A 6,325-nucleotide genomic window follows, 5' to 3' on the forward strand; every position below is an offset into this window, starting at 1 on the left:
AAACTTTTTTTAAAAGTATGCTTTATGTAGCTGGGAGGTGGTGGTGCATGCTCTTAATTCCAGCACTCAGGAGGCAGAAACAGGCGGATCTCTGTGAGTTCGGGGCCAGTCTAGTCTACAAGAGTTAGTTCCAGGACAGCCTCCAAAGCTACAGAGAAACCCTATCTTGGAAAAAAAAATATTGTGTAATAACTTTCTACATGTATACAATGTATCTTGATCAAATCCACTTCAGTTCCCTTCCATACTTAGTGCTGTCTGCAGGGGAGCTGATCTTGTTAGCTCCATCCTGTGGGAAACCATAACTGTGGTGAGCTCATAGGGCAACAACTGTGGCATGTCTGGAAGACAGAATTTCACAGAAATCCTCCCCTCCTCCTTCACACTCCTCCCTCCTACTTCACACACTCCTCCCTCCTCCTTCACACTCCTCCCCTCCTTCACACTCTTCCCTCCTCCTTCACACACTCCTCCCCTCCTCCACACACTCCTCCCTCCTCCTCCACACACTCCTCCCCTCCTTCACACACTCCTCCCTCCTCCCTCACACACTCCTCCCTCCTCCTTCACACACTCCTCCCTCCTCCTTCACACACTCCTCCCTCCTCCTCAGACTCCTCCCTCCTCCTTCACACACTCCTCCCTCCTCCTTCACACACTCCTCCCTCCTCCTCAGACTCCTCCCTCCTCCTTCACACACTCCTCCCTCCTCTTTCACACTTCTCCCTCCTCCTTCACACTCCTCTCTCCTCCTCATACTCCTCCCCCCTCCTTCACACACTCCTCCCTCCTCCACACACTCCTCCCTCCTTCTTCACACTCCTCCCTCCTCCTTCACACACTCCTCCCTCCTCCCACTTTCTTGCTGGCAAGCTTCCACACAGGGTGGGGAAGCTCATGCATGCGCTGTTTCTCGAGTTATGGCTGAATTTCGGTGGGGAAAGAGGAGAGACAGGAGAGCTGAAGAAAAAGAGAGGTGATGCTTCCAGGGGCCTGCCCGCCCCACCTCACTCAGTCTTGGGTGTCCTGTTCTGAGTGCTGCTCTCCACATTCTGAACAGCTTGGGCCTGGACTGGGTGTAGTAAGGAAATGAAGAAAGGACACACAGAAAAGCTAATGTCACCTGGGCCGTGTACTCTCTGATGAGGAACCAGCTTCTGCAACAGCCCCAGACTGGCGCATGCAGCCCAGGGACCCGAGTTAGCTGGTCTCCTAGGAGGGGTCTGCAGGCTAGCAGTCCAGGCTGCAAACACCCAGCAGGAGGAAGCAGCCGTTGCTCATTTCCGTGCGCACTGGTCAATTGCTTGTGCTTTGACCCCAAGAGGAAGGCGTTGAGCTCCCTCTGAGCCACACTCCCTGGGCCCGAGGCATTAGGGTTCTCGACGTGGCCATGTTCATGTGAGCAAGGCACGTCCGTCCCCTCAGGCCGTCACTCACTCAGGGCTTTCTCTGCTCCCTGCACACCTCCTTCCAGAGTGCTTTGGTCCCTGTGGCTCCGCATAAAAGGCGACTCATCCCTCTCTCCCACGGTCTTCGATTCTCTCACGGCTCCTCTTAGTTAAGTGCTTGGGATTGTACCTTCCACCAGGGGGCGCTCTCACTTTATTTATCCCGTAAAATAGTGCCTCAGGTTCACCCTTTGCCTCTGCGTTGAGAACGTGTATTACCAAAACAGAGGAAGCCTGTAGAGAGGGAGAAACTGAGGCACGGAGAGGTTAAACGTCTGAACGAAAGTCGAGAAGCACGTGAATGGCCCCAGGAGGCGTGTGCTGACCTTGGAGAGGGACAACCCTTACACTTGATTTCTTCCAGCTGTGAGTCCTACACAAGCCACGTGTCCGGCCTGTCCATGCAGCTGCTAATCCTGAGTTCCACCTGCCCAAGCCTCCCAGAATACAGTCGGCGCTAGGCGGGAGCCACGAGCTCGGGCCAGTGTCCAGGAGCGGGCTCGGGTGCCAGGTTTCCTTTCCCATCTCAGCAACTTCTGCGGATCTCTGAGAGGCTCCCCCACCCGCCTCTTGGCAGTGGGACACCACCAATGGGAGCCTGCCTGTCGCACTACCCTTTGGAATGGAATTCGAAAGTCTGCAAAACCAGCCTTTGCCTGTGGGATAGCCAGGCAGATGGGCCCAGAATAGCTGGGTTGGCAGGATGTTAGGGCCCCAGTGGGAGACGCCATGGAGCTGCTAATGACATGCTGCACTTATATCGGGAACCCAGTGCTGTTCCCTACTGCAACCCAGGCCTCACAGCCCTTTCCAGCAATCAGAAAACAGCGACAGGGATGGCATGGCCAGGGAGGAGAAAAGAATAGCCAAACAGGGGCTGGGGAATGGCTCAAAGTATGAGCGGGTGGGGGCGGGGGAGGACCACAACACCTGCTGGACAAGCATGGGGACTGAGTTTTCAAAGGAAATCAGGTGGAAAGTGAACAACATTCCCTTCCAGCCTCTGCCCATCTGGATACACACACACACATACAGAAACACATGTGTACACACACTCATAGACACAGACCAAAAAAACACCAGATGCACCACATATACACTTGCATATATATGTCACTTGTGTACACACACACACACACACACACACACATACATAGCACTACAATATGTCAAGGCACAGAGTATGCCCTCCACTGTGGGCTGCAGGAGATCCTCCAGTGACCCTCAAGTCCTTCTCGCAAGAGCTGCCCTGATCTAAGAGAGAGCCACTTGAGAATATGGAGGAAGCCTTTGAAGGTTTATCCCAGACACCCTTGGGTAGGTGCAGCCCCATGGAATTTAGGGCGGAAGCAGTGTACAGCTCATTTGGGAAATTGACAGGGAGATCCTGGGGGAGTGCTTGGTCTGATGTCTGTCCCATCTGCTCAGGGCTGATGACCTCTGACCCAGGAGCTGCTGACCACAGCCCTGCTGTTGACTTGGGCTTCATTTATTAGGTTGTTGGTGTGGTTCACCATGACCCTTGTTTTAGCCCTGGAGGGGCGGCTTTGGCTGTGTGGAAAACATTCAGGTTCTGGTTGCTTGGAGTGTTTGTGGCAGGGATGGAGGGAGACCAGGAAATCTGCAAAGCATTCCCCGTCTTGCCAAACTTCCTGTCTTTCTTACAGCTTCAAAGCAGAAATGAGGTTGATGACAAGTGGCTTAAGGAACATAGCAAGCTGTCCAGCTCAGTGACACATTTTGTTTCTTCTATTACAGTGGCGTGCGTTGGCCTTTGCGCCTGGCTTTGTGAGTCCCTTTTGTCTGTTGACCCATTGGGTTCGGTTGCCAGTTGTGACAGTCTTCAGACACAAACTCCATCTCTGTTCTCATCCCTTGGAATTCCCCTGAGCCTTCTGGCTTTCAGGCCTCATGGGAAGCCACAAGTTCCCTTTGCTGTGTTTGGTACAATGCTCCTCCTCTCCCAGCTTCCACCTCAAAGAAAATGAACAAGCCGCTTTTAGGTGTCCTGGAAGACATGGGGCTCAACCTAAGAGTCTGGAAGGTGAGAGGTTATGCAATACTAGTAGCTATCCTGGGTATTCTAGCACTTTCCATCCACTTCACCAACCTTTTTATTAACTGTGCAAGACCCTTCACGTGTAGGGATGCTTATCCAAACTTCCCCAAATACAGCAGGCACGGTAGTGCACATATGTAGTTCCAGCAACTGGGAGGCTGAGGCAGAGGGATGGCTATTAGTTGGAAGCCATCCTGGTTTACTGAGTGAAGTTCTGTCACCAAAGGAAAACCAGAAAGAAGAAGGGGGACTTAGCTGCTAAGTGCTTCTTTGCAAGCCCCGAGACCCGATTTCCAGTCCAGAATTCATGTTAGAAAAACAAAACAAAACAAAAAAAAGCCTGTGGCAAAGGGGTTTATAATCCCAGTGCTGGGGAGGTGGAGACAGGCAGAATTAGGACTTGCTGGCCATTCAGGTTTGCCTACTTGATGGGTTCCAAAATAGTGAGACTGTAGACCAAGATTCAAGGTCTTCCTGTGACCTCCACACTTATGCTCACACACATGTACACCCACACGCGCTCGCGCGCACACACACACAAACTTAGAGAAAAAGAGTAAATACATTAGTTACAGGTCAGTGTAGACTACATAGCAAAACAAAGAAGAACGAAACACGAGACAGCTGAGCTGGCTCAGTGGGTGAATACAGGCACTTGCTACCAAGCCTGATGCCTTGAATATGGTCCCTGGGACCCACATGGTGGAAGGAGAGAAACAGTTCCTACAGAAGACACTCTGACCTTTACATGTACACTGTGGTATGTATATGCATGCACAGGCACACACACACACACACGTAATTCTGCTTGCTTGTTTACTTATTTATTGAGATGGTGTCTCACTGTGTCTCTCTGGCTGGCATGAAAACTGCTATGTAGACCAGGCTGGCCTCAAATGCACGGGGTTCTGCTTGCCTCTGCCTCTGAAGGGCTGGAATTAAAGATATGTGCTACCATACTTGTCCAATATGTATAATTTAAACAAAACAAAAGCAAACCAAACAACTCCCACCCCAGATTTCCCAAATACAGAAAAAGATCTGAAACCATGGTCTCCCCTGAGTTTTATAGAAACTTGGTAATGCCTGTCTTCTGGTGTGTTTCTAGAACTTTCTACTGTTTTTGGCTATCTCAGAAGTTCATTAGAATGTTGCCATCTTGGATGTGTGCAGTGAGGGCAACTCCTCTGCCTCCACATCTTCTCCTCTCCCAAGCCACATTCCCCACTTTAGGAGCCCTGCTGTGACCAGGGCTTCCTTGAGTTGAGCCTTCTGGGTAGAACCTTGTGAGCTGTATTGTGACACCCAACCTTCACAAGACTCTCAAGGCTCTCTGTTGTCCCTGCAGCAGCCTAGCAAGGGTTAAGTGGTCTTTCTGCTTCTACTGGCTGCTCACCCAAGCAGCTCTACCACAAAGGATGTAGGGGACAGAGTGACAGGGGACTGTGATGTGCTGGGGGGAGAGCTTCACATCACTCCCAGGAATGAGAGTCTTATCCCTGTGCTTTCCCTCAGCTAAGATACGTGCTAAGCAACAGGAACTGTCTTGCTCGGTCAGGGCAGGTCACATCTCTGATGGGAACACATCTACTTATTCTCGACAAGCACCCTTAAGCGCCCCCCCCCCCCCCGTGGGTACCAGAGGGCTCAGCGACATCTCTCCTTCTCATGGGGTTGGCATTTGGGTTTGGAATTTCTGGAGAAGTCTGTGGGAATTCACAGGCTGCTCCTTGCCATCAGAATCCGCCCTCTTGTCCTTCCACGCGTCCCTGCCCATTCTGGGATCTGCCCTCTACTGATCTATATCCTGCCTTGGATGAGACGATGGGGGGGGAGGTACTGGGTTCGTACTCTCCTCCCTGCCCCCTTGGATTCTGTTGGCCCTACTTCATGCTGGCACAGCAAAGAATAGGAAAGTGTAGTCTGTTTATTTTGCCTGGGATATCCCAAACTAGCATCTCTAATTTTACATCTCCTGTTCATAGAGGGGAGGGAGGAAGGAAGGGATGCGGGGGGTGCGGGGAGAGAGAGAGAGAGAGAGAGAGAGAGAGAGAGAGCCTGATGTCATCAGGGCAGTTTCTCCATCCAGACCCTCTCTCTTATGGTTGTGATAAGCTTGCAGAGCAAGTATCTGACTCAGTGTTTGCAGATGGAAAATAGGAGGGACTTCTCTGGAGAAGCCTGGGACAGGATCCCCACGGGAGGAGACTCACGAGGGCATGTGTGTAAGATTAAGAAATATCAAGAGCGGAGCTGCCTAGCAGAGGCTGAGCAAGCAACTGGCCCAGAACTCAGTCCGGGGCTTCACTGGAGGACCTGAACCTTCTGAAGGCTGCTCCCTCACCTTTGCCTCACAGAGTTCTCTAGATTCTGAGCTGAACAATCGAGCCATACCCTTTCAATTCATACTTACATGAGCACAAAACCTGCCAGTCTATGGATGTCCTCAAAGGGACTATGGATATCCTCAAACCTACCCATTGGTCCCCAGATCGCAAGTAGACATCCTGCTGGGAAGTTTGCCGCAGATGGGCCACTGTTTGGACTCAGGCTTGCCCACATGCTCAAGTCAGTTCCCTAACCGCCAGTTAACTTAAGGCGCTTAGCTTTCCTGCAGTTCTCTATCCTGAGTAGAGCACTCTTGTCCTGGGCTCCCAGCCACCTCCACATCTGGAAAGACCTCTGGATAAACAGCAGTGTCCATCCTCATCCCCTCCAAGCCTGTGCTAGCTCCCAGGGTGTCAGAAGGAGGGAGCGCCAGCCAGCCAGCCAGCCAGCCAGCCAGCCAGCCAGCCAGCCAGCCAGCCAGCCGGGCACA

This window comes from Chionomys nivalis, chromosome 7 (genome assembly GCF_950005125.1).
Source record: "Chionomys nivalis chromosome 7, mChiNiv1.1, whole genome shotgun sequence".
Classification (NCBI taxonomy): Eukaryota; Metazoa; Chordata; class Mammalia; order Rodentia; family Cricetidae; genus Chionomys; species Chionomys nivalis.